The 27,022-nt window shown below is 46.8% G+C and overlaps 1 long non-coding RNA gene across 3 annotated transcripts; it reads left to right on the top strand.

Moving 5' to 3' along the window:
* Positions 1–2,054: 2,054 nt before the first annotated feature.
* On the top strand, positions 2,055–21,661 carry LOC309623242. Of its 3 annotated transcripts, none has more exons than XR_014241291.1 (4): positions 2,060–8,141; positions 15,969–17,252; positions 18,015–19,259; positions 20,789–21,661. It is a non-coding gene; the product is annotated as an uncharacterized lncRNA (long non-coding RNA). The 3 variants fall into 3 exon arrangements; XR_014241292.1 differs by having other exon boundaries at positions 19,545–21,661; XR_014241290.1 differs by having other exon boundaries at positions 2,055–8,141; positions 18,015–21,661.
* The last annotated feature ends 5,361 nt before the right edge of the window (positions 21,662–27,022 follow it).

Here is a 27,022-nt window from a genome sequence, read left to right as displayed (position 1 = left end):
CTAGAAGAGACTAGCATTTGAATTGGTAGCCTGAGTAAAGCTGTCCTCAACAGTGTGGGTGGACATCATTCAACCCACTGAGGACCTGAATAGAATATAAAGGTGGAGGAAGGGTGAATTTGCTCTCTGCTTGAGCTGGGGCATCCATCTTCTCCTGCCCTTGGACATCAGGGCTCCTGGTCCTCAGGCCTTCAAACTCAGACCAGGACTTACACCATCAGCAGCCCTGGTTCTCAGGCCTTCGCACTTGGAGTAGAACTACACCATGGGCTTTCCTGGGCCTCCAGTTTGCAGACAGCAGGTGGTGGGATTTCTCATCCCCTGTAATTACATAATACATCTTTCTATCTCTATATATCCCATTGGCTGTGTTTCTCTGGAGGACCCTGACGAATACACCTCATGTTTAATTATGTTCTTCCTCACCTCTGATGTAACGGTAAACAGGGGAAAGAGCATGGGCTTCGTCGTGAAAAAGATCTGGTTTTGAATCCTGACTCCTACCTCATCAAATGTGAGACTCTTCCTTCACCTGCAGAACGGGGATAGTTGTGGTATCTGCAGCATTCAGATTGGGGTAAGACCATTTTTCAAGCTTTTCTGGGAGCAATAGACAGAGAAGGACGCATGTGCAATTCTGAAAGGTTGGCGGCGGAGTTTAAAGCAGCTACTGCTTGTATGAAATATCCTTGAAACCCAAGCTATCATTAAAAATGAACATAAAATGTGCAGTCTAGTCTATAACACATCATGTTTGTTTTAATCATTGAAAATTTCCCTCAACATAATTTTAAACAAAAACCAAAGCTCCAGAAAGAGTTTATCCTACAAATGTACGTATCCTTTAAGACATCATCAGAATCCCCTTGCGGGTGCCTGGGCAACCCTGTTTGAAGAGTCTTGTAATTAAGGCACAGAAACAACTTCTATTTACTGAATACATGTTAGGTGTTTAACTTGTCTTTTCTTATTTGATCATCTCAAAAACACTATGAGGTAGGAGTTATTTCCCCAGTTTTACAGATGAGAATGCCAAGATTCAGGGAGATAAAGAGCCTGGCCGGAGCTCACACAGCATGGGGCAGCTCAAGGGAGAATTTGAATCCAGTTCAGCATATCTGAAGGTCCGATTTTTATCCACCAGGCTTCGTGGCTTCCTGACACGTGCTGAGTGCCTGGCCCACCGCCTGGCCAGAGCAGAAACTGTGAGCGGATCTCAGTTACCACCCCTTGGCATGTGCCGGTCAGCTCACATCTGCAGGATCAGATACTGGAGAGCTATTCCCTCCTGACCCAGTGTGGGCCGGGCTGTCAGTCGCCAGAGAGATGAGTAGGATAATTTTGTCTCTTGCTCATCATCTGAGCCTAAATCTCTTTCTCTCTCTCTGCCTCCCTCCAGATCGGGTAGACTGCAAATCTGCCAGGTGTTCCCCAATGCTACCAAGCTGTTCCTATTTAGTGGGCAGTCTGGGGAGAGCTGTGGCTGTTGTCTACTCTCCATTACCAAGATCAAGAGCTCTGAAGAGGGAGGCGGCTGCAGCCGAGTCGGGTGCCATTTTGCAGGTCAAGGCAGCACTCGTGACGTGGGGGATAGAAATAGCCCCTTGAAAGGGAAATGTTAGAGGAGCTTTTCCTCCAGGTGAGAAAATAAAGACTACTGAGCTTCTGAGTGGAAAAATACTAAACCAAAAGGTCACGGCTATGATTCTGTTAAGTTGTTTTAAAGAGCATTGGAGTTTTTTGGGTTTTTTTTTAAATTTATTTATTTAATTTATTTATTTTTGGCTGTGTTGGGTGTTCGTTGCTGCGTGCAGGCTTTCTCTAGTTGCAGAGAGCGGGGGCTACTCTTCGTTGCAGTGCGCGGGCTTCTCACTGCAGTGGCTTCTCTCGTTGTGGAGCATGGGCTGTAGGTGCGTGGGCTTCCGTAGTTGCGGCACATGGGCTCAGTAGTTGTGGCTCACGGGCTCTAGAGCCCAGGCTCAGTAGTTGGGTGCACGGGCTTAGTTGCTCCGTGGCATGTGGGATCTTCCCAGGCCAGGGCTTGAACCCGTGTCTCCTGCATTGGCAGGCGGATTCTCAACCACTGAGCCACCAGGGAAGTTCCAGCATTAGAGTTTGACTGTGGTGATAACCCCTTTTCTAATCACGCTCTCTCGTAGGCAATCTGTAGTTTATAACCACCTGTGAAAGATAGCAATCCCCAGTTATATCCATCCATCTGCCCACCCCACCCCTTGTCAATAGAAGGTACTGCTCTGGACCAGGCAATGCCCCTTCCTTGACTTCTACCAACCGGAGACTGAGGAAGTGGCTGCAGTCTCCTCACCTTTCCCTCCCCGTCCTCACTTTGTTCCGTTCATAATGTGTGTAGTGGCCTCACCATCCAGAGTGATTAGGTTTGATACAGACACGAATAAAAATCTTAAGTTCTGCACATACTGCACCTCAGCTGATGAGCGGATGTTCCTCTTTCTATCTTGTCGAAGAAGGAAGGTATGATTAGATGATCGCCATTTTGCAACCCCTGATGAAATAATGAACATTGGCATTAATGATGAAAGGATGAAAGAGACAGGAGAAAAGAGACAAGTCATATCTGAGCTGCTTCCTGGCCACAGCACCACACACACAGTGGGGCTGCCAAAGCAGCAAATCCAGACAGGGGAGCTTCTAGATCCAACCACCGACTTACAGGAAATACAGAAGACAAGGGAACATATTAAATTCTACTAAGGGAATGCAATTAGCGAAGTCCAGACTGTGGAAAACTTAGAGGACCAATGACTCATTTTCTTCCATAACAACAACCAATTGCAAGACAATGGAGAAAGAATTTATAGATTAAAAACAAAAAGTCTTAGGAGACACATTCACTGATCACAGGGTGGGTTTCATTTGGATCCCAATTCAAATGAATAATCTTAAAAAATAAAAACACGTTTAATGATATGAAGAAATTTTTAGTTATTGTTTTGAGCTGTGATGATGGTATTGCGATTATACATTTATATTTTTTAAGAAGTTGCTGCATTTTTATTTATAATGTTATTTCTTTTTAAAAAAATTTTATTAAAGTATAGTTGATTTACAGTGTTGTGTTAGTTTCTGCTCTACAGCAAAGTGACTCAGTTATACATATATGTGTTCTTTTTCATATTCTTTTCCATTATGGTTTATCACAGGCTATTGAATATAGTTCCCTGTGCTATATAGTAGGACCTTGCTGTTTATGTGATTATATTTTAAAAGCTTTTGTTTTTTTCATAGAAAGGAGAGACAGGGAAATGGGTGATGTTGGTCAAAGGGTACAAAGTTTCAGTTAAGCAAGATGAATAAGTTCTGGGGATGTAATGTACAGCATGATGACTATAGTTATTAACACTGTATTGTACACTGGAAATTTGCTAAGAGATCTTAAATTAAATTTCAACACGCACACACAAACGGTGAATACATAGAGGTGGTAGATATGTTAATTAGCTTGATTGTGACGCTCATTCACTATGTATATGAGAACATCAAGTTGGACATCTTAAATATATACAAGTATTTCATGATATCTCAATGAAGCTGTTAAATAATAAAATAAAATAGGAGTTTTTGCTTTTAGAGATACATACTGGAATATTTGAAGATGCAATGATAGGCTCTTTGGGATTTACTTCAAAGTCATCTTGGATGCAGATGGAGGAGGGTCTAGAGGACCAAAGTTTGTCCACAGTTGACAGCTGTCAAAGTTGGGTGATGGGTATGTTGGAGTATGATATACTATTCTCTCTACTTATTGGCATAAATTTGAAATATACCATCGTTTTTTAAAGCTTTGAAAAATAATGTCTTCAACAAGATTCAATAACAAATATTTTTTTCAGCAGCTACTAGGTACTGTGCACTGTTCTAAGTGTTTGAAATACATTAGCAACAAAACAAAGATTCTTGCCCTCCTGGAGCTCACTTTCAGGTGGAGGGGAGACATTCTAAATAATAAACATAATAAATTAGCAAAATGTATAGCTTGTTAAAAGTGCTCTAGGAAAAACTGTGAACAGATTATAAGAGGCTGGGAGCTGGGGAGGAAGTAGGTTATAATTTCAAACCGGGAGGTAAGGACATTTGTGCGGAAGACTTGACGTAGATGAGGGAGTTGGCCACGTGAATATCTGCGGGAAGGGCATTCCTGGGAGAGGGAATGAGTGTGTCTGTTAAGTTTGACCAACAGAGAGGAGACCAGTATGGCTGGAATGGAGTGTGTTTGGAGAAGTGAGTTCAGAAGAGGAATCAGAGAAGCAAGGGGACCAGGACAAGATCATGTAAGGCTTGCAGATCTTTTAAGAACTTTGGCTTTTACCCTGAACAGGATGGGGAGTCACGCAGAGTTCTAAGCAGAGGAGGGACAGGATCTGACTCCATTGAAAAAGAATCACTTTGGCTGCTCTGATGAGAATATACTGTAGGGATCAGAAATGGTAGCAGGAAGCCCACTTAGGAGTCTCCTATGGTAAGAGGAATGTGGCCTCAGACCAGATGGCAGTGCAGGTGGACAGAAGTGGTTGGATTCTGGATGTATTTTGAAAATAGAGCCACCAGATTGCATATGGGATGTGAGAGAAAGAGAGGCATCAAGGATGACTCCCAAGTTTAGAGCCAGAGCGACTAGAAAGATGGAGTTCTGTATCATGCCATCCCAGCAGAGGGAGCTGGGAGTTGACCTTGAACTTGTATTTCTCTCTCAGGTACAGAATAAGCCATCCGGGACTAGTGTGGTGGTTGCATCTGAGTCTTGAGCACAGACTGTTTTCAGCTTTCTCCTCCACCATCTCCCCAGGAATCGTGCTCATCCTCCTGACCCAACATGGAGCGCCAGCCATCACATCCACAGTCCAAACAGCAGGATGTGAAAGGAGGAAAAGGAGACAAATGGACCAGCTATACTTTAAGGATATTTTCCAGAAGCTGCCACACAATACCTGTGCTTACATCCCCCTGTCCAAAACTTAGCCACATTCTGTACTTACCTCCTGGCGTGCCAGGAAATACAGCCTCTATTCTAGATACCCAATAAAAAACAGGAGGTTTTATTACTAAAGAAAAGGACAGAAATGGATATTAAGGTAACTACGTACAGTCCCTTCCATGCCATCCATCCTGTTGTCCAAAGTGGACTCTCAGTCCTTCTCAGCTGTTCACCCTCAAGCATGGTGCTTATCAGCCTCAGCTCTGGAGTCAAATAGACCTAAATTTAAATCCCTGTCTGTTCCTTAAAAGCCATGTGACCTTACACTTCTTCTCTGTGATACTTTGCCTAGGTCTCCCTAATGCTTGGAATGCCCCTTATCCTCACTCTTCACATAGCACACTCCTAGTCATGCCTCAATACCCAATCCAAATGGCCCCACTTTGGGGAAACATTCCTTGACTTTGTCAGGGGGCAGTGTATCCACCTTTCTTTCTGACCTGTTCTTCCCTAAATACTATGTCTAATCACTTCTGCATGCTTGCCATAAAATCAACATTCAGGAAATGTTCCTCATGTTTCAACTGTTTCCAAATATTTAAATGTTTGCACGCAGTAAGAATTAAATAAATGGTAGCTGTGGTTATCATTGTGGCTACTATTATTATTACAATTATTTTGCTGTCATGTGTACAAAATTTATGCGGTTGACTGGCTCTTGGTTCATATATCTGTACAGCCAATCAACAGAGTGAACATTCACCAAAGAAAACCCAAACAGGGAAAAGTCTTTGGAACGTGGCCAGAATAGGAAGTGGTGTTTTTATGGGGCTGGCCACCCTGTCACAGCTAAATGGGCCTTCATTTGCTCAGTGTGTGGAGCCCAGAACACAATCAAGGCACGTTTGATAAAACTTCTGTCTTCTTTCCAAAGCCTTAAATCAAAGAGGAATTTGCTTGCAGCATCAATTCTGAGTCTTAAAAAAGCAGCGCATTAGCATCAACAATGGGATTAATTAGGCTTCCCTGGAAACTGTTCAAACAAAGGATTGAACAGTTCTCCAGGAAGGTCGGGCTTCTTCATTCTCTTCTGCAGCAGTTCAACAGCTATCACCTCTGTGCAGGCCCTCATGCTGCTGCTGGCACAGCTCAGGTGTCCAATGCTATCCCAGATCTCTAGCTCCCAGGGGAGGGTTCTGCACGGCCAGGCTTCTCACTGGGGTAGCAGACAGAGGTCCTGTGTCCTAGGGCTGGGGGGCTAGTGGAAAGATCAAGGGCTTTGAAGTCCAGTAGAAGCTCTGCCACTCACCTCTCTGGCCTTCATTGTCCTCCTCTGTAAAATGGGTGTGATATTCTCCACAGAAGAGTAAGATTGGCATAAAGGTTGAAAGAAGTAATGTCAGTGGCAAACTTCAATCACTGGCATATAACTGTCTCAATCTCACCAAAGTGGTGTGTCTCTTTTGCTATTAATTACTTAATATTTTCTTTTAATCAATATATTTTAGGAGGAAAGGCTATATATAGTCTTACTTTAAGTAGAGAAAAACAAGATTTTTAAATTACACAACCAAAAACTTAATTTTTTGTTCTTTTAGTTTTTGTTTGTTTGTTTGTTTTTTAGTTCCTCTCCCTGTCCCCCTCCTCAGCCTACTTCCTCCCACCCAGAGTCTCCCCACTGTCTCTGGGCAGAGCGATCTCCTCACCATCTTAAAAGTCCCATACCACCTGGTAAGCTGAGGTTTGTGTACACTGAAAGGGTGATCTGGAGGAAGACACATCCTCTCGTACCTGAGTCCCAGTGCATCATGGGAGGCCCTGGAAACCACACCACAGCTGTGGTTCAGACATTTGCAGCTGTCTCCCAACTCAGGTACCCTGAAGGAGACCACGCTGGTCTATTTTTCCCAGTGTTATTCCACGTGGACCACAGTATTTTTCCCTTTGGAATTCCTATATTTGGCTTACTGGAACACTAGCTATTTTGTTTTTAAACTAGTGTATTGAAGGGGAGCAGAATACACCACCCCAAGGTATGCAGATTTGGCATATTGATTATTTTAAATTAAAGTTACTTGAGAAACAACTGGTATAAGAAGGACACGCTGACCCTCCTTTTTCCCCTGAAAGCAGGAGATAAATCTCCCATGTGAAAGGTGCCCTCCCTGTACCTGGAGAGTAGAAGGCATCCTTATCACCCACCAGAGATAGGGAATTTAGGGCCAAGAAAGCTATATAAGCTATATAAACCTATAAGCCAACTTTGTTACTTTTTTTTTTTTTTTTTGACTGCACCACGCAGCATACAGGGTCTTAGTTCCCAGACCAGGGATCGAACCTGTGCCCCCTGCAGTGGAAACACGGAGTCTTAACCACTGGGCCGCCAGGGAATTCCTAATTTTGTCACTTCTTTACCAATTTACTGCCAAGCCCAAACCCCTTTGTTCTATCAATTCTTCACATATTTATTGTTTCTTTGTCTAAAAGTTGTAGAAGTTTCCTGCTCTGGTCACTTCTTTCAGTCTCAAATTTTTATGGGATTCCCATACATATGAAATTAAATTTGTTTTTCTCCTGTTAATATTTTATGTCAATTTAAGTCATAGACCAGTCAAAGAAATTAAAAGGGAAGAAGGGAAAAAATTTTCCACCCCTACAGTATTATCAGTTGAAGATTTTTTGGTTACAATTGACAGAAAAATTCTTCTTGAATGCACTTAAGTAAAAATTGAAATTTATCAGCTCACATAACTAAATAGTCTACAGGCTTCAGGCAAGGTTTGATCCAGGGCTAAAACTATGTGACTAGGATGGGCTTCTCTCTTCATTTATTAGCCCTGTTTTCTGCAATGTGGCTTCTTTCTCTGAAGGTTCTCCCGCTATGGTCACAAATAAGTAATTTGAGCTCTCGTGTGTCCAGGTTCAAAGCCAGCAGAATTATGTGAACCTCACTGAGTAGTCTTCTTAGCAGATCCTGGAATCTGTTCTGACTCGCACCAGAATCAATCAATCACTGTCACCAGGGGATATGGCATTTTGATTACTCAGTCCTGTGTCAGCCAGCTCCACCAGAAACACACAGACCGAACGAGGAGCAGGAGGTGGCCCCATAGAGGGAAACTACAGGATGGTTACAAGAAGAATGAATGGATGCTGGGGGCAGACGCCACACATATTCAGGCTACCAGTGAGTATTATGTTCAGCTGCTATAACAGGAAAGCAAAAAATGGCTTTAGAGATAGAGGTATGGTTCTCTCTCACAGAAAACAAATATGGGGTGGGTATGCAAACCTGGTGTGATGTCATTAAGAACTTGCATGTAGCTTCTATTCTCAAAGTTACATCCTGGTCCTAGGTGGATGCTGTAGGTATAGCCTGTTATCCTGAGTTGGCAGTAGGAGGAAGCAGACATGTGGAGGGCAACAGGAGGCAAAAAGGCTCCCTTCTCGACTGAGTTAACAGCCACTCATGTCTCATGACCATACCTACTTCCAAGATAAGGAAGGCTGGGTAAACGTCATCATTCTTCCAAGTAACTAAAAATCAGGATTCTGTAACTTACTGAAATCCTTTTAAATATGTTACTTCTGGCTGGAGCTTAACATCTGAGATACATTTCAGGTATGTTTCACTTGCCCTTCCCTTGAAAGCAATAGCCATGACCTTCTGCATGCCACCTGCGCCCTTTGTCTTATTTGATGTTTGATGCCCACAGAGTCCAGGGAGCAGGCGTCACTGCTGCCACATGGGACAGGTGAGAAAACCAGGTTCAAAGAGGTGAAGTAACTTGTGCCCCATCACGCCATCACACTGAGGGAGGGTAAGGACGGGATCCGGGATTCGAACTCCCATCTCCTCATTCCACTAGTCCTATTTGGTCATCCCCGACAGCACCCCCTCTGAGAAACGGGGTCAATTAGAGCCCTCCCTAACCAACCCCACTCCCCGCGCCTAGCATCCAGCCTTGAGCTGAGCTCCATAAACGTGCTGATGACTGACCAGGCAATGGCAGGTTTGCGGGGTAGGGAGTAGGTGGTGGTGGTGGTGATTTGAATGTGAATGAAAGCACACACTAATCGATTCTCCTGAGCAATTAATTCTTACATCAGACATTGTGTATCAGAATGGATCCGCTCGTTTAATACAGAGCTCAGCGCTCTCCGGCAGCAAAATCACATTGCAGCCAGCATCTCTGAAGCTCAGAGTGATGATTTCTTGTGAAGCAAATAGCTCCCCACTTTCATCTACAGCATGTGCTAAACGTGCCTTTAAACTGAGGTGGTACGGGGGGCCCGGTCCCTCACATTTGCCCCCCATGTGTTTATTTGCATGACTCACTGCTTTCAGGTATTTTTACTTTGAAGGTTTTTAGATACACACTGCACCCACAGGCTGTTCCCAGGCCTTTCCAGGGGCTGTCAGGTCCTGCACAGCCTACCTGCCTGGTGTCTGAAGGCCCCGGCTTTCAGAAGATTTCAAATTTGATATGGCTTTTAAAGCCTGGCTGTGGATTTTATCCTTTTTCATTTTTCCAGGATGGCAAACAGCTGAGTCAGTATCTGGAGCCATACACAATCCGTCCTCTGAGGCGTATTTCTCCAGATCCTGTATCTTCACCCTTCCTGTCTTTGGTCCTTTGTCTCCCCGCTCCTTGTCCACAAAATGAACTCCTGTGTTCAACTCCAGACCTTTACATTCAGCACCCCTCCCCCATGTAATCCTGGGTTCCGATCCACTCCACTCTCCTCCAGAGCAAAACCCAGCTAGCTGCTTCCTCCAGTTCTGGGATTCTTTTCCTCCTGGCTCTGCCATCCTTGACCTTGAAGCTTCTTTCTCTCCTCCAACTTCTGCCCTGTGGTTTTCGCTCAAATGCCCACCTCTGCCTGGCACCCTGGCCCCAGCGCTGCCCCAGGCCCTGCTTCCCTGGGGTAGGGGAGGGTGGGCCACCAGCTCCCCCGGGGGGATTTCGTCTGGATGGTGGCGAAGGAGGCCTGCCTAAGAATTTGAACCGGTAGAAATAAAGGACAAACGTGCTCCCAGAGTAACTTCTGGTTCCCACAATTCACAGGCAAAGGCCCAAGGCAGTGACTGTTTTATTTTGGAGTTTAAGTCAAAGCAAGCCCAGAACCTTCTCTGAGGGGCTACATTTCTCTACATCATAGAGAAATGAACCAGGAGTCTGCTGTGGGCAGCCAGGAGGTAGGGATGAGGAGTCTGGGGAGAGAGAAGGTTCCAGCCACATGGGGGCAGGCTGGGTTTTAGGGAGAAAATGGCCCCAGGAGACGCGGGGCTGCTGGAGGAATGTTTAAGAGCAGCGACTGGATTACTGGTTCCTGATCTTACATCCAAGGCCCTCCTTTGTGACCACGCTCCCTGCCCCAAACCTTCAGGACAAGTCTGTGAGCACACCAGTCAGTATTAGAGGGCTGGGGGCAGGAGGAGGGACGACAGCCTCGGGCAGGGAAGCTAATGGGGGTCACTAATCCTGCTGGGAGCAGGAATGGCATAAGGCACATAGGAGAATGTAAGATGTCCTCTGGAATTCTCAGCAGGAGTCCCCAAAGTGTGCAATGGGGGCTCAAACCAATTTACTGACCATTAAGTGTGGCCCTCGACGAGGAGGACCAGCTGGGTTCCTCGTTTTTAGTGGGAAATCTGCCAAAACGGGGGCTGCGCTCGGCTCTGCCTCTCCAGAGCCCTCCTGGCGCTGCTCCCGGAAGCCTCGGAGGTTCCGATGCGCTGCTGTCTTGGGAAGGCGCATCCAGGGGGCGAAGGTAACTAGAAATTGCTGCCAGGGCATCTCCGGAATCCAGGGGCTGCTGTCTATCCCTGTCTCTGGCACTGCCAGGGTGTGTACCCAAAGCAACACAGTTCCCAGCTGTTCAGTTCGACCTAAAAAGGCGGAGGAAAGGAGTCCATCTCAGCGTGGGTGTGGGGTGGTGAACACAGCCCGGCCGCTGCCCGCCCCCGGTGAGAAAGTCTTCAGGGACTAGAGAGGAGACGGGGAGAGCTGTGAGTCAGGTTGGGTGTAGACGCTGCCCCCACTTCTGTCAGTCGGGCTGTACCCCGAGCAGCCACATACCGTCTGTTGCGGTTTCCTTATCCGGAAGAGGAGGTGGTGATACCTGCCCCATAGGCATGCAGGAGGGGACGCAGGTGAAGAGCTGATACAGGGGTGAGCCCCTTAGGTATTGCTGTTGTCACTGGGGCTCCAGTGCCATCAGCAGGACCCCAGCCAGTGACGGGCATGAAGCCCTGTGCCCAGCCCTGAGGAGCGGAAGCTGATAGAGTTAAGGATGACGTCAGAGCCCAGCCAGCTGATCCCCGCTTCAAGGCAGGCCCTGGAGCCGGGAATCCAGTGCCATCAGCAAACCAGGCAATCCTCCAGGGAGAGGGGCGGCTGTAAAGTAAAGGTTCTGAGAACACAGAACCCACCCTCAGCCCAGACCCAGGCTTCCAGCTGTCCTGCCTGCCTCAGTGGCTAGTGAGCAGTGAGGCCGAGTTCCAGAAGGTCTGCATGTCTCTCCTATTGAGGGCAGGGATGCCATAGACAGTCTGCAGTTGGGAAGGGGTGGACACGTCCTGGGCTGGCCCACTGCTCCCGGCTCCTGCTCTCGTGGCCTTGCTTTTTCCATCAGGAGACACTAGCCCACCCCATGCACGAGGCATCAGAGGATAAGCATGGACTTGGGAGTGAGATGGGTCTGGGGCAAACCCTGACTCTGCCACCCCCTGCCAGCTGGCTATGGGACCTTAAACCTTCACCTCCCCTTTCTGAGTATCCCTTCAATCATCTGAAAGTTGAAGGAGATGTTGCCTAAAAAGGCATGTGAACTGGTGCTCTTCCCATGGCAACAGGTAGCCTCTCTGGGTTCCAAGCTTATCTAGTCCCTGCCAGCAGCACCTGCCCTAACAAATACTGTGATGGTCTCACTTACTCCCAAGAGAAGGGTTAACCCAGGAGTAGCTCTGCCTCTGTCCTCTGACCTCTCCTTGAGAGCAGGGGATGGGGAGGAGAGTTGGGTCCTTCCTGAGTGCCCAGGAGGGGGCCTCAGGCCCTGAAGTGAGAGAGGCTTGGTACCCCATTCATCATTGCAGAAGGCTCAGTTCTCTCAACCAGGTTTGGAAAGACGTGGGGTCCTGGCAGGGCAGACAGGACAGTGGATGAGGAGGCAGGAGCTGCGGTTATGATCTAGGGCCGATTTTGTCTACAGAGCAGAGCAGTTAAGAAGGTGATGGTGTTAGACCCGGGCCAACCTGGCTCAGCTCTGCCCCTCATTGGCTGTGTGGCCCTGAGCCTCACCCAAACTGGTGACCTTGTAATGGCAATGAAAATCTGCCATGGATCCCAGACTCTGAGACAGTGACTGGTACCTGGTAAGTCCTAAGGATAGAAAGCCACCCCAAACTGACTTGACAAAAACCAAAATGACTTATTAGGCCTATAATTTAAAAATCTGGAGTTAACATCTTCAGGCACTACTGGATCCAGGGGCTCAAACACCCGCAGCGTGGCTCCTGTTTGTCCCTCTCTTGGCTCCACATCCCACAGGCTCTCCCATCACAGCAGCAAGATGTCTACGGCTGATTCTGCACTCACTTATTCATACCCTTATTTCTAAGTCCAGGAGGCAAGGTGTACATCCTTCTTCCAGGGGCCATAAGTACAGCCCCTGGGTTTGCCCTGACCCAATTTGATGGCTTTGGTCCAAGACTCAAGGATGGGTCCCCAAATTAGAATCAGGAACTGTTACCTCCAGGAGGGTCCATGGCTACGGGACAGGCGTATGATGACCCATTATTCCACAATGATGAGAGTCAATTAAAAGTCTCTGTCTCCCAGAGCCTGATACCTATGTGGCCGTGACGTCCAAGAAGATCCCCCTATCTCCCTAGAGACTTAGCCTCACTCTGGGGGTGCCGGAGGCCTTTGTCCCTGTACCTCAAGTCCCCTGGCAGTCTTCACCCCAATTATAAACCAAGCACTCCATCACGCAGTGGAATCACAACTGATGAAACAGGAAGAAATCTGCTGTGTTCAGCATGGAAATGGCCCCATTCTTGGGAGAGACTGCATGGGAGTTTGTCGTCTTAACCACAGAAATCCAATTATCTTCTCTCCAGAAAGTGCGTGTACAGAGACCACTTTCTCTAATTAATTGGTTCTCTTGCCTGTACTGGGCCTTTCAGGGATCCTGAGATGAGAGCTCTGTCTGGGCGGCTGATCGGGGACATGAGGTGAAGGCCGCCCAAGGCCTTCCATTAGCTGAGCTCAGCGAAGCAGCAGTCCCAGGTCAGCTTTGTGGAGACGGCCTCCTGCTCTCCGCTCTGAAACACGTGTTGCCAGCGCTCGCTGGAGGAGGTCCTGTCTTCCCCTTTTTTCTTACATTATCCTAAGACCTGGAAAAACGTCTGCACACTGGAGTTGACAGGCTGGCTGTAAAGGTGAAGTTGCTGGCTTATTGCCATTGCCTGGCTCACGGGTACACTCACTCATCTGTCCCTTCTGCTCTTGCCAGCCCCTCCCCATCCCTTCCCTAGTTTCAGCTAAGCCTTCTTCAGAGTTCTTTGGAAAGGACTTCATGTCTGCTCTTGGAGTCGCCCAGGGTAGATGCTACAGCTACCCTGGTGCTAGGGGCACCCCTGCTGACCAGCTGGGCATGGGCACCAGCGTGGTTATGGTGGCTTGCATACTGGCCCCCAAAGTGATCCACGTCCTTAGAATCTGTATGTTGCCTTACATGGTGAAAGGGACTTTGCAGATGTGGTTAAGTTAAGGATCTTGAGCTGGGGAGATTACCTGGATAATCCCGGGGGACCTGCTGTAATCACAGGGCCCTTATAAGAGGGAGGCAGGATCAGCATCGCTTATCATCAGCGAAATGTAAATCAAAAGCACAGTGAGATACCATCTCACATCTGTCAGAATGGCTATCATCTAAAAGAACACAAATAACAAATGTTGGCAAGGATGTGAAGAAAAGAGAACCCTTGTACACTGTTGGTGTGAATGTAAATTGGGGCAGCCACTGTGGAAAACAGTATGAAGGTTCCTCAAGAAACTAAAAATAAAACTACCATATGACCCAGCAATTTCACTCCTGGGTATATATCCAAAAAAAACCCAAAAACATTAATTCAAAAAGATACATGCACCCCAACGTTCATAGCAATGTTATTTACAATTGCTGAGATAGGGAAGCAACCTAAAAGTCCATCGACGGATGAATGGATCAAGAAGATGTGGTATACCATTTGCAGCAACAGGGATGGACTTGGAGGGCATTATGCTAAGTGAAATAAGTCAGGCAGAGAAAGACAAATACTGTATGATATCACTTGTATGTGGAATCTAAAAAATACAACAAACTAGTGAGTATAACAAAAAAGAAGCAGACTCACAGATATAGAGAACAGTGGTTACCAGTAGGGGTGGGGAGGGTCACTGTAGGGGTCGGGGAGTGGGAGGCACAAACTAGTAAGATCTGCTCAGGGATGTATTGTACAACACGGGGAATATAGCCAACATTTTGTAATAACTGTAAATGGAAAGTAACCTTTAAAAATTGTATAAAAACATTTAAAAATTTTATAAATAAATAAATAAGAGGGAAGCAGGAGATGAGAGTGGGGAGAAGGTGATGAAAAAATGGAAGCAGAGATTAGAGTAACGTGATTATGAGCCACAGCCTCTAGAAGCCAGAAGAGGCAAGGAGAATGGATTGTCGCCTGAGGCCTCCAGAAGGAACAGCCCAGCCAGCACCTTGATGTTAGCCGGTAAGACTGATTTTGGGCTTCTGATCTCCAGAACTGTAAGAGGATACATTCATGCTGTTTTAAGCCACTACATTTGTGGTCACCTGTTACAGCAGTGTTAGGAAACTAATACCCTGACTGGCTCTGCCTGTTTTGGAAAGTGGTGATGGCGGGGCAGGGATACGGGGAGAACGGCTTGCATCCCTTTGAGTAGCACCTGATGATGGGGGCACCCAAAGCAGTGTTTCGAAACTTAGGTGAAGCAGTGTTTTCAGTTTTTATGTTTGGAGTCAGAGAGGGTGTGGCCAGGAATTGGGCTGAGCTGCCCTCCTGGGACATGGCATTCTCTTCCACGACGACTGTGTCCCCCTGTGTCAGTGAGTGCCACCTGGCACTGTCTGATATATTGTCTCTAAGAGGTTCTTCTGCCCCTGTCCTGGACAAGGATCTCAAAATAACCATAGGAGCAAGGTTTGTCATATCAAGGAAACACTGCTGTTGGATGTAAAGAGAGTGTATTCCGCTGATATCAGGGAGACTGGGTTCAGCTCCCTATACTTGGCAGAGAGGGGCACATAGCAGCAGAAGATAAGAAACAAGTCCCATTATATGCGATCGAGACTCCCAGAATCTCCTCTACTCAGCCAAACATTCTTGATCAGATTTGAATAATGATTCTAACATTTACTGAGCACCCGGTAAATGCCAGGTGCCACGTGCTTGATGTGCAAGACCTCATTTAATCCTCACAATAAACATAAAAGGAAAGTACTATTATTCTTCCCATTTTGTAGATGAGGACATAATAGTTAAAGTTCGCCTTGCTAGAAAGTGGCAGGACCAGGATACAGATGCAGTTCTTTCTAATTCCAGACCTTCTGTGGAATGTGCTGTCTTGCTCTGTCCTAGAGTAGATTATTTGTCCTTGCCTTCCAGCCCTCTTTTGCTGCTACTTGAAAGTCAGGGGATAGTGGACTTCACGACCACATCCTCACATGCTTGTAGTTGAAGAGGGGATCGTAATGCCTGGAGAAACCCATGGGTGAAGGCAGTACACCATTTCACTAAGAACTCACAGACTCTCTAAGGCTGGGCTTGCTAATCAGGGCTTCCAAACCTCCAGCTGCTGGTCAATTTGGCCCAGAGATGTATTATTTCTTTCCATGCAATGTCAGTGCTTCCCTTGCTTGTTTGTTTGTTTTTTAACTGGAATTACTGTATTTCTTTTTTGTTTGTTTTTCTGTTTTCTCATTTTAGCATCCCTGAAATCAAGGTGCATCTTAAGGTCACTGTTGTGACACATAAGCCATGACACATCATTGCCTGTTATTGCTTCATCAAAACTTGCAGAACGGGTGTTAGCAGCTTGCAAAAGATCCCGGAGGCAACAGTAGAGCAGGCACAGAGGATGATATTGTGTGGAAGAAAGCAGATTCCGATGATGTTGGTGTAGGAGCAACACAAAGCAGTCAGATTTCAAGTGGGAAGATGTTTTAGGGGAACTTTAACCGATTAACTTTGCATGAGATTTCCTTCTCAGACCTGCACAAACTCGATGTGTGATAAAGATTCTGTGTCTATATAAGTCTAAAATAGCCCTTTCTATATGTATAAAATAAATCTTTAAGTGATAAGAAAGTCCCGTGACATAGTTTAATTAGCAAATTTTGTTTTCTTAGTGGTACAGAAAATAATGGTGCAACTTACAAGGAATGATGTCTTAAATTTGACGAGATATGGTCTTTGCCCCCACCCCCAAAACAAATCTGTCTCTTGAGCTTCATCCAAAAAAATCAGAAAGTCTAATAATGCAGAGCCTTTATGTCTGCAGAGCAGTCATTAGCTAGAGAGCTGAGAGGCAGTTCCCCTTTTGAATGGGATAAATTACACTCCAGTTTGCCCCAGTCTCCACCACTTCCTACTACTTTACCCTAGACCCTCTTCAATCATTCTAGTTATTATCTGGCCTCTGTGAGCATTTAGGTCTGTCAGTCCTGAAAAGATAGGTTCAGTGTTGTCTGGCTGGGGAACTATGATCCACATATGGTCCCAGCAGCAAAGATTAGCCTCTGATTATTTCTTTAGATGTACTTCGGGGAAGGGGAGAAAAATTCAGGCCCACGAGCGGCTACAGAACAACAGCACTCAAGAGGGTTCCTTGGAATTCACCTTTCCATGGCAGCGTCCCAGAATCCCATCCTGTTTCATTGTTACCCCACTAGCGGGCTTCCCAGCCAAATGGGCAGATAGTGATCTCCAGCCACTAAATGCCTGTCACACCTGTCCTGTGAGTGTCAGAGAGACACCCAGGCGTGGCCGAGACTGAGCAGAGGACGCAACCTAGCCTCTGGCTGAAATCTCTGTTTCCCAAGCATCTACTCATTCACTTGCAAATTTCTGCTGAGCGCTGCTAGCGTCAGGCAGCAGGCAGGGCAATGGGATGTGAAAATGAAACACATTGTCTACGGAGGAGATGCAGGCAAAGAAAATGATATTTCATGGGGGAAGTGCCCTAAGACAAGGAGACAAGTGACAGGAAAAGTAAGTGTGATTATTTCTATTTTGGGACATCAGAGAAGAGCTACCAGGAAGTGCTTTCTAAACAGGTTTTTAAAATATGCATACCTGTCTAGGGACAAAAAGGAAAAGGTCTTCCAGGCTACGGAGGGAGGCAGGAGGTAATTTAGTGTGATGGAGGAGGGGGTGCCCGGAGACCATGCTGGAGAGGTTGCTGTGTCTGCCCTGTGTAAAACATTTGAAGCAAGCCTGGAGTTTGGGCCTTATCCTGCCTGCCAGAGTCCTTGAAGGGTTTTAATAGCTGGGGCAGAGGAGCACAGTGGGAATCAAATTCAGAGGCAGGGTGCAGGGTGGATTTGGAGAAAGAATAGAGGCAGAAGACAGTTTGGAGGCTGGTAAAACAGTTCCAGTGGGAAGGGTGAGAGCCTGAGGTGAGGCGGTGACAGGAAGGGTCCCAAGGAAAGAACATAGTCAAGAATATTTATCTCTACCTTAATTCAAGTCTTAGGATCAGATTATTTTGGGAGAGTGTTTAAGATATGATAACATTTGCTGCGCTGATAAATCCCCCAATCTCAGGGTCTTACATTTATCTCTAATTTATAAGAAATCCAGTTGGTGACTGTACTGCATGTAGTCATTCAGGGACTCAGACTCTTTTCTTCCTTTCTTTCTTTCTTCCTTTCTTCCTCCCTCCCTTCCTTCCTTCCTTCCATTCTTTTTCTTTCTTTTTTTTTTTGAGGCTCTTCCATCTCCAAGGCCCTCAGAGTCCTTCTATTCCAACAGGTGAATGGGAAAAAAGGAGAAAGTTTTCCCACGTCAGAGGTGTTTCCTGCTGGACCAGGCCTAGCCGTGATGACATCACTCTGACCACATCCCATTGGCTCCGAGTCAGTCACATGACCATACCTAGCTGCAAGGGAGCCTGGGAAGTGTGTCTAAGCTGTGTGCCCAGGAGGAATGGGGACTCAGAACATTGCCACTGCCTCAGAAGATGAGGAAGAAGAATCTCTAATAACTCCTCAGTCTCTAAATTGAACAACCACATAAATAGTGACTGCATTATGACCAAAGGGAAGGTGGACGGTCAGATCTGCACATTGTGAGTTCAAAGAGCCAGTGGATATTTGGGTAGGACTGGATGTACAGGTTCTTAGTTCAAGAACAGTCTGAGCCAGAGTGAGACCTCGTGAGCCTGCAAAAGGAGTTAAGTCTTACTGGTCTCTGCTCTCAACCCTGAGAGGCACCCACCCAAGGGTGGTCACCGGGCAAATGGAGCACATCCAATCTGGTTCCGTCATCCCTGAACTCTTCACAATTTTCCCAGCCAAACAGAAGTCTCCGTAATAAATGACAAATAATAAACTGTTACAATAGTGTGGATCATGTCTCATTTATCTCAGAATTCTCCAAGAAGAGAGAACAAGGAGGGCCAAAAGTCCAGAAATGCTCCAGCCATCCTTCCCTCTTCTATCCATTTTCTCATTTTCCTCCTTCCTAAGGCTACAGTACACACGGGAGTCACAGGGCCCCCCCGGTTCTCTCAGTTCATTAAACTCACAATGAACATCAGAGATGCCAAGAGCTGTAGTCTGATAAAGAAGAAAAGGGGTTTGATTTCAACCTGGAAGACAAAGGGAAGCCCAGGGCTTCCGGCGGTCGGAGCCTATGAGGTGCTGGTCCACCCCTGCTCCGAGGAGACACAATCCAATCCAAGACACAGATGTCACAGCCCCAGGTCCTCCTTCCTTAATGACTTGTATGGCAATCCCCTCCTCTGCAACAGTCCAATAGGGTCACATTCCGGGACAGGGTCCTATTTGTCCTCTGTCCCTCACTAGAATAGTTCTGCCCGAATCCTGTGCTTCAAATCCTCCAGCGTGGGGAGCACCTCCTTTGTTCTGGCCCTTGTGTGGACACTGAGGCACAAGACACACACCGCCTCAAGGAAGCCACAGTCTACAGAGGGAGGCCCAGATGAGGAGGATGCAGATGAGGATGGTGCCAATAAGGATGCAGTTCCTGTTCGAGGTGAGAGAAGATGTTTTTTGGTACCTGGGTTGGTACCCAGGTAGCATTAGAACAGAGGTCCAGGAACACCTCAATCCAGTCCTGCTGTCACCTCGCCACCTGTAGGCTTCTAAAGCAAGAGAGCCATGTGCACGGAGCAAGAACTAAGCGGGAAGCAAGAAACGCTTAATTAACTGGGCAACCCTCTGATACCCACTTCCCTGAGAACAGAGCTTTCTGGTAAAAGCTGGGCTGAAACATGCAGCTTAGGTTGGAGAACTTAATAAGCCTCTTCTTACCCAACAGACCACCTGCTTCCTAATCTAAGTCCTGGGCCAGCATGAGCTGGGGATGCTTCGAAGAGGAAATGAGGGCCAGGAGGGCCCCGAGCACATTCACGCACACAGCCTCCTGGGGGGCAGGGGCAGCAGGAGGTGGGGAGAGGAGCGTCAGGCCCTGGGAGCCAGGCTCACCTGTCTGACAGCCGAAAGCCACAAAGTGCAGTGCCCTGCGTGCTGATCTGGGGGGCAAAGTGCCCCTCAGCTCCAGGGAGGGCTCTGGCTCTCAGGGACCAGCAGGTCTGCCTCTCTTCCAGGACCTGGAAAGTGGCTCGGGGCAGGAGTGGTGCCTGGGCGGGCAACTGGGAAGAGTTCCTTAGCTTTTGCCCTGCGTCTTCCGGTGTGTGCTGTGGGCTGGTACTCAGGCCAGAGCCCTCAGAGATGCCGTGACCTCGCCAGCGTTACACAGTGGCTAAATTGTGAAGTAGAATCCAGGCTCCAGCAAATCAAAGCCCCTCCTCCGTGTGCGTCATAGCAGCACAGTAAAATGGTGCTGGGCAAGGCGCTTCAGAGGAAAATGTAGCGCGCAGTCAGTTCAGCTCAGAAGGGGAGACGCAGGCAGAGCCATTTGCACCAGATCTCCTAAATGGGAACAAAAGCAAGAGCATTCTTGGGGGAGGAACCCCAGACAAGGGCGGGGAGTCAGGGCATGTCCTCCAACAGCAAGCCTCCCCGAGTGGGGACACACGCGGTGTCTGGGACCCACCCCCAAGCCTGGAGGGGGACCCCAAAGGCAAGCCAGGCCCTGGTTGCTGTGCTAGGGAGTTTCCACTCTATTCTGCAGGTGCTGGGGAACTATGTCAGAGGCTGACCAGGAGCCAGGCTAAGTTGTCGCACCTGTGAGAGTAGCAGTGCAGAGGATGCGGGAGGCTGCAGGAGCGCTGATGGACCAGGAAGGGTCCAAAGCAAGGGCCGTGGCAGTGGGGACGGAGAGGCTGGCCAGTGTGAGGAGCCCTTTAGAGGACTAGCCAGACGAGGTGACTGATTAGACGGCAGGTTGGCAAGTAGAGGGAAAGAGGGGGAGAAAGGAGGACTCTGGGACCATAGCTCTGAGTCCCTGGATGGTAACACATGAAGACAAGACTCAAAGAGAAGGAAGGAGGACTGGGTAGAGGGGGAGACAATGAGTGGGCGTGTTTAGAATCGCCCAATACTTGCTGAAAGGGGACTGGATTTCATCAACTCTAGGACACGTGTTCTCTTACATTTCAGCATCTCTGAAACTGAAAGGCATCTTACCGTTGCTGTGTCCAGAAAGCCATAGTTCCATACGTGCCCATCACTCAGTTGGCAGCATTTTCTCTTTCCTAATGTGGCCTCCAAAACGTGTTTCCACAGCCGATGACATCTTAGACTGTACAAAGTGGAGTGATGAGCTGGGGGGTGGCCGTGGGAGACAATGAGCCTAGAACACTGCCCTGGACACTCCGCTGCTTTGTGGCACTTCTGTCACCTTGAGCACCAATTCCCTGTCCTCCTAGGACTCAGCACCATATCTAATGGGGGGCCAGTAACTGGTGCGAGAGCTTTGCTCACAGTGCCAGGAGCTGCCCTGGGCTCCCTGGTTAAGCTCAGGTGGTTTGGGGTTAAAGCTGCTCTAGGATTAAACCGTTTTACAGTTGGTTCTGCCTTGGCCAGCTGTATGTATTCTCTGATCCAGAAAAAAGCCACCTGACAACCCAAATGTCCATCAACTGATGCTGGATTAAAACCAAGTACATCCATACAATGGAAAATTATTTGGCCGTAAAAAGGAATAGAGTCCTGCCACCTGTGACAACATGGATGAACCTTGAAAACACTGTGCTAAGTGAAAGAAGCCAGGCACAAAGGACTGCATATGGCATAATTCCATTTACATAAGATGTCCAGAACAGGCAACCTGAGAGAGACAGAGAGTACATGAGCAGGAGAGGGGTTGTCAGGGGCTGGGAGGTTTGGTGAGTGGTAGCTAATGGATGCAGGGTTTCTTTTGAAGGTGACGAAAACGTTCTAAAATCGATAGTGGTGAATATAGTAAAAGCCATTGAATTTTACACTTTCAATGGGTGAACTGTATTTCAATAAACTGTTTCTAAAAAGCCACTCTGCCTCTGTTTTAGAGCATTTCCCTTTCTTTCCAAGTGGCAATTAAGTCTTGTGAAATTCTAGGTGTTTACCTGATCCTTGGACTTGGGACCCGGGAAAGGGGGGCCCTGAGCCAGGGTGGACCTGAAGGCCGCAGTGTGGGGCTGGTGAGGTGTCATGGGGACGCGTCCAAGCCATCACCTCCAGGATGAAGGCTCTGACTCTCCTGACCACGCCCTCACCCTGTACCCACTCCACACTTCCCATCCCCTTGGGGAGCTGTGACTGGCTGAAATGGAGGACTAGCTGTGAAGACTGTCACAGAGGGACAAGAAATGTTTTGGGAACATTTCTGGTTCAGAAGGTCTGGCCTCGGGCAGGGCGTTCTGGCTATATTGAGGCATGAGTGTGGGTCTGGCTTTGAATCTTGGATCTCCACCTTCTGTGTGACCTTGGATCACTTACTCAAGCTCTCTGCGTCTCAGCCTTCCCTCTGTAGCAGGGGGACAGGAATCCTGTCTTTCTCCAAGGTTTTTACAAACTCTGATAAGCCTGGAAGGAGAGAATGGGTCTTGGACACAAAATATAAGGAGGTGTTTGCTCTCACCATGTGCACACAATGAGCGCTCCTTAGATTTGGTACCCGGGGCCCCTCACTGGCCTCCCCCTGGTCTTGGTCATGTTTACAAAGGTTGATTGAAACAAGAGCTTTGCCCAGTGCCTGCCAACAGTGAAGGTCACATAGCAATTGTCATAAATGGACTCACTTAAGATTCTGAGAGATGGACTTTCTTTTTCACTGTGTTTTCTTCTAAGCTACTCCATGATTCCAAAGTGTTATTAGAAAAGTGGGTCCTGGCCAAGGTTACCATGACACCTGCCTTACCCTATATGACGTACCCTGCAGGGCCAGTGGGGAGGGGTGGGGTCTGGTTGGCTGCGGAGCTGGCCACAGAGGCGATGCTCACCCACCCGCCTTTCCTCTCATCATCCCTCTTCTTCCCTCCCTTTCCCTCTTTCCCATCTGAAGTCCTCTGATCCTGGACCAACACCATCTCTTTGCCTACCAAGCCCGTCCCATCACTTCCCTCTGACCCCTCCCTCCTATGGGGATATACTATTCTCTGAGATACTTACACTTTTGAAACTTTTTAAGCAGAGTGGGGAACAATGCTCAAACTGGAGCCAAAATGCCCTGGGGAACAGGAGCAAACACTCCAGCGATGAATAGCCTGGGAATCACAGCATTGCCACACACCCCTCGGAAGTTTGAAGACGCCGATGGGGCGGTAGGGGCTCCCTTTGAGTGCCGTCATGAAGAACGCCAAGGGACATCACCCTGGTTCTTTCCTCCACTCTCCACTTCTCTTCCTCTCAACCTTCCTTAATACCATCTGAGTATCACTTCATATGTTTTATTTGTTTGTTCATTCATTCTTTTTCAATAAGCTCATCTCATGCATTATGTCATTCAACTCTTCCAATCGTCTTCCAAGGTTGACGTTATCCCCACTTTACAGGCAGGGAAACTGAGGTTTAGAGATGAAAGAGATGCAATTCATGGCCCCAAGGTATCCAAACATTAATAGAGGAGGTGAACACATCGGTATCCTCATATGGATGTAGCAGAAGAAATGACATTTTCCCAGCGTGTTCATTTGGGCTATCTCATAGCCAGATCTTTTTTTTTTTTAATCTTTTGGCCATGCTGCACAGCATGTGGGATCTTAGTTCCCCGACCAGGGATCGAACCTGCCCCCCTGCATTGGCAGCAAGGAGTCTTAACGACTGGACCACCAGGGAATTCCCCTCATAGCCAGATCTTTATAAGCATCCTTATTTTATGGATAGGAAATAAAGCCCCAGGAGATTTTAAGAGATATATATTTGGTTACCAAGCAAGTTAGTGTATACTTGGAGTAGAACCAGAGTCTGGTGAGTTTCCCTGAAGTTGTCAGAGGTGAAGACAGCATTTTATCTACAGGAAATACTGACTGCACTTTGGACACAGTGTTGTCATGACGACTCCAAGCATCCGAGAAGAGTAATGTGGTCCCTCTTTCCTGGCGCTCATTGGCCACAAGAGCACGGAGCAGGCATCGTGTTTTGCTCTGCCTGTACATTCAGGGCCCCCTCTGCTGGGAAGAGCACCTCCATTTTCTTTTTCAAAAATTCCTTCCCCCTTTCTCAGTCCTTGGGCTTTGGGTGAATTTGACTTCTTTCCTGAATCAAGGAGTGGGTGTATGATCAGCTGTGGCTAAACAGAGCATCCTATCTCCTGGCCCCATGATGGGCTCAGGGACGGGCATGCAAACTGCCAGAATCCATGAAACGCAATTTCATGATCCTTTCGGATGCAGTTCTCACCACCACAAAAGGAAACCCGCTGAAATTGGAGTTACTGTACAAGGCGGTGGCGCCAGGAGAAGAAGCTGGATGCTGAAGACCTCATTCAAACCCTGGAAATGCCCCTTACAGGAGCCAAGAAGCCCCTTTTCTGCCTATGCCAGTTGTAGTAAGGTGCCTGTCCTTTGAAAAGCAAAGACTCCAGACAAGCACAGAAGGATTAGGTACACAGAGTTGTGACAGATATTAGATCTGAGCAGGACAGATCAAGGGATGTGGGAACTCAGAGAAGGGGGAAGTGGAGAGCCATCCAGGATGGGAAGATCTGAGGGGGACCTTGAAAGGAGAAGGATGGTGCTGTGTGCCATCACCAGAGAAATCATCAAAAGCAAATCCACCTGCCATAGCGTGGTGCCTGTGGGGATCTCCTGCCTCATCTCGCCCCCTCCGCCTCCCCAGGCTCCATCATTAAGGTCCATGGTACAGGCTGCCTCTGTGCTGGAGAGACCCCCTTGCCCAACTCCTTACAGTCTCAACTCAAAGCCATTTCCAGGGCTGGCATATCCATTAAGCACAGAAGGCTTGGAGCCTTAAAAGTATCACGCACCCACAAAATGTTTTCATTTCACAAAACATGATCTACATATTAAAGTATTATTCAGCCATAAAAATGAAGGAAATCCTGGGACCTCCCTGGCGGTCCCAATGCAGGGGGCAGAGGTTCGATCCCTGGTAGGAGAAATAAGATCCTGCTTGCCGAGCGGCATGGCAAAAAAAGAGAAAAATAAGGAAATCCTGCCGTTTGCAACACTGATGGACCTGGAGGGCATTATGCAAAGTGAAATAAGCCAGACAAAGACAAAGGAAAATTCACAGAAACAGAAAATAGAATGATGGTTGTCAGGGGCTGAGGGAAGGGGGAAATGGATAGATGTCAGTTCAAAGGGTACAAACTTTCAGTTATAAGAAGCCTAAATTCTGAGGATCTCATGTACCACATGGTCATTATAGTTAATAATACAGTATTGTATACTTGAAAGTTGCTGAGAGTAGATCTTAAACTTTCTCACCACCAAAAAAACCCCCCCAAAACCTGAGTTAACTATGTTAACTATGGGAGGTGGTGGATGTGCTAATTATCTTGATCTTGGTAGTCATTCCACAATGCATATCAAATAATCACGTTGCACACTTTAAATAAATGCAATTATATTTATCAATTATCCCACAGTAAAGTTGGAAGGAAAAAAAGGCTTCATTTTAATTTATTTTAAAATAAGAACAAAATTGATATGATAATGGATATATAGTTATGAATCCATTCTGAATTATATTGATTTTTATACCAACATACCAATGCAGTCCAAAAAAATTATATATATATATATATATATATATATATATATTTTTTTTTTTTTTTTTTTTTTTTTTTTTAAATGGAGGAAGGGGCCCTGCAAGGTAAATGTGCCTAGGGCCATGAAAGTCAGGATGTGGGCCTGTCCATTTCCCACAAGGAAACCTTTCCTGGTGCCCTTGACTGCAGAAATTCTTTCCATTCTTCTTCAGATGTTTATGATTGTTTTAATAAACTTTTAAACGTTTACATTTATTTTTATAATTGCTTGTCATCTCCCCTGCCGGTCTACACACTCTGTGAGTACAGGAATTGTCAGCATCTTATACGCTGCTGTAGTTGAATGAATGAATGAGTTTTATTAATTTTTGTCCTGAAACATGTCTGTCCTTCTGCAGCTTTGAATCCCTTAAGCATCAAGACCTCCTCTAGCCTCCAGCCTGGGGGCTTGCAGTTTCCCGTATAGTCACCTAGGGAGGAACTGATCTGTTAGGTAAAGCCAGCTGCTGGTGGTTCTCTATGGAAAGAGACTCGGTGTCAGTTTCAATTCCATTTCTCTCATTCTATCTTCATATTACTGAGGCATAAGGGATTAGGGTGTAACTTTAGGCAGATTTATCTACATTTGGGAATAGCATTTGCATAGGTTTCACCCTCACTCACTTATTGAAAACGACACCTTCAAGGTTTATCACCTGGAGATTTGCCTAACCGTCAAGTTATTTTTCGTGATGTGCATTTGTGAAGTCCTTGTAACTTTGGTTGGTTTGTTCATCCATTCATTTATTTAATAAATATTTATTAACACCTATCCCGTGGGGGCAGTAGACCTTATTCAAGATGGAGAGTGCTGACTGGAACAGAGCAAGGGCCTTACAGATATCTTTTCCTCCCCACCCCTTCCATCTTACCGCCCATGGAGAATTTCTGCTGACACCTCTTCCCCACACCATCTGCATTCTCATAGAATTTCCCTTTCCTCCTGAACTTCTCTGAAAACTCAAAAATCTTCTCCCTCCGTTGAGCAGAATAATTCACTTCTCTCCAGCTCCTGCTTCATCTAACAGCACCCGTTTCACTTCTATCCAGTTCTTGCTTCATTTAACAGAATCCATTCTTTTTCTTTTTCCTTTTCTTTTCCTTTGAAAGCAGTTTTGAATATAAACAACAACAGAAGTTTTGTTACATAATGACTTGGAGTCTCAGGACTTCCTTTTAATATCCTCTGTGCATTTTTGCTTTCAAGAGAAATGCTATAGGAAAGAAAAATTTCTCAGTGACTTTATCTGCATACATTCCAGGTACCTAAAACCAAAAGACTGGAGTGATTATCAAAGGAAAGAGGAGACTGTCCTTTCTGGAGAGTTTGGACCATTGGATCTGAGAGATTGTTGGGGGGCAAGAGTACAGCCATTAACAGTAAAGAGAACCGAGTGTCTTGCCTAACTGAACTGTTTATGTCAGCTTCAGGAGAGGCATGTAACCTAGCATCTTACATCCCTACCCCTCAGAATGGTTTCAACCTCACAAGCTCAGGGTTGCAAGTTGCCTGCCAGCAATATTCTGGGTCATGTGCTTCTATATTCAAATCTAGTAGTAAAAAAAAAGAAAACCTGCCTTACTAATTAATGTGAACATATGACCTAAACTTGAGCCATGTTGGGTTATGTGCCCATCCT

The sequence above is a fragment of the Balaenoptera borealis genome, assembly GCF_965194805.1.
Source record: "Balaenoptera borealis genome assembly, chromosome: 2".
NCBI lineage: Eukaryota > Metazoa > Chordata > Mammalia > Artiodactyla > Balaenopteridae > Balaenoptera > Balaenoptera borealis.
Note: the sequence above shows the minus strand (reverse complement) of the source record. Positions and strands in the feature narration are given on the sequence as shown.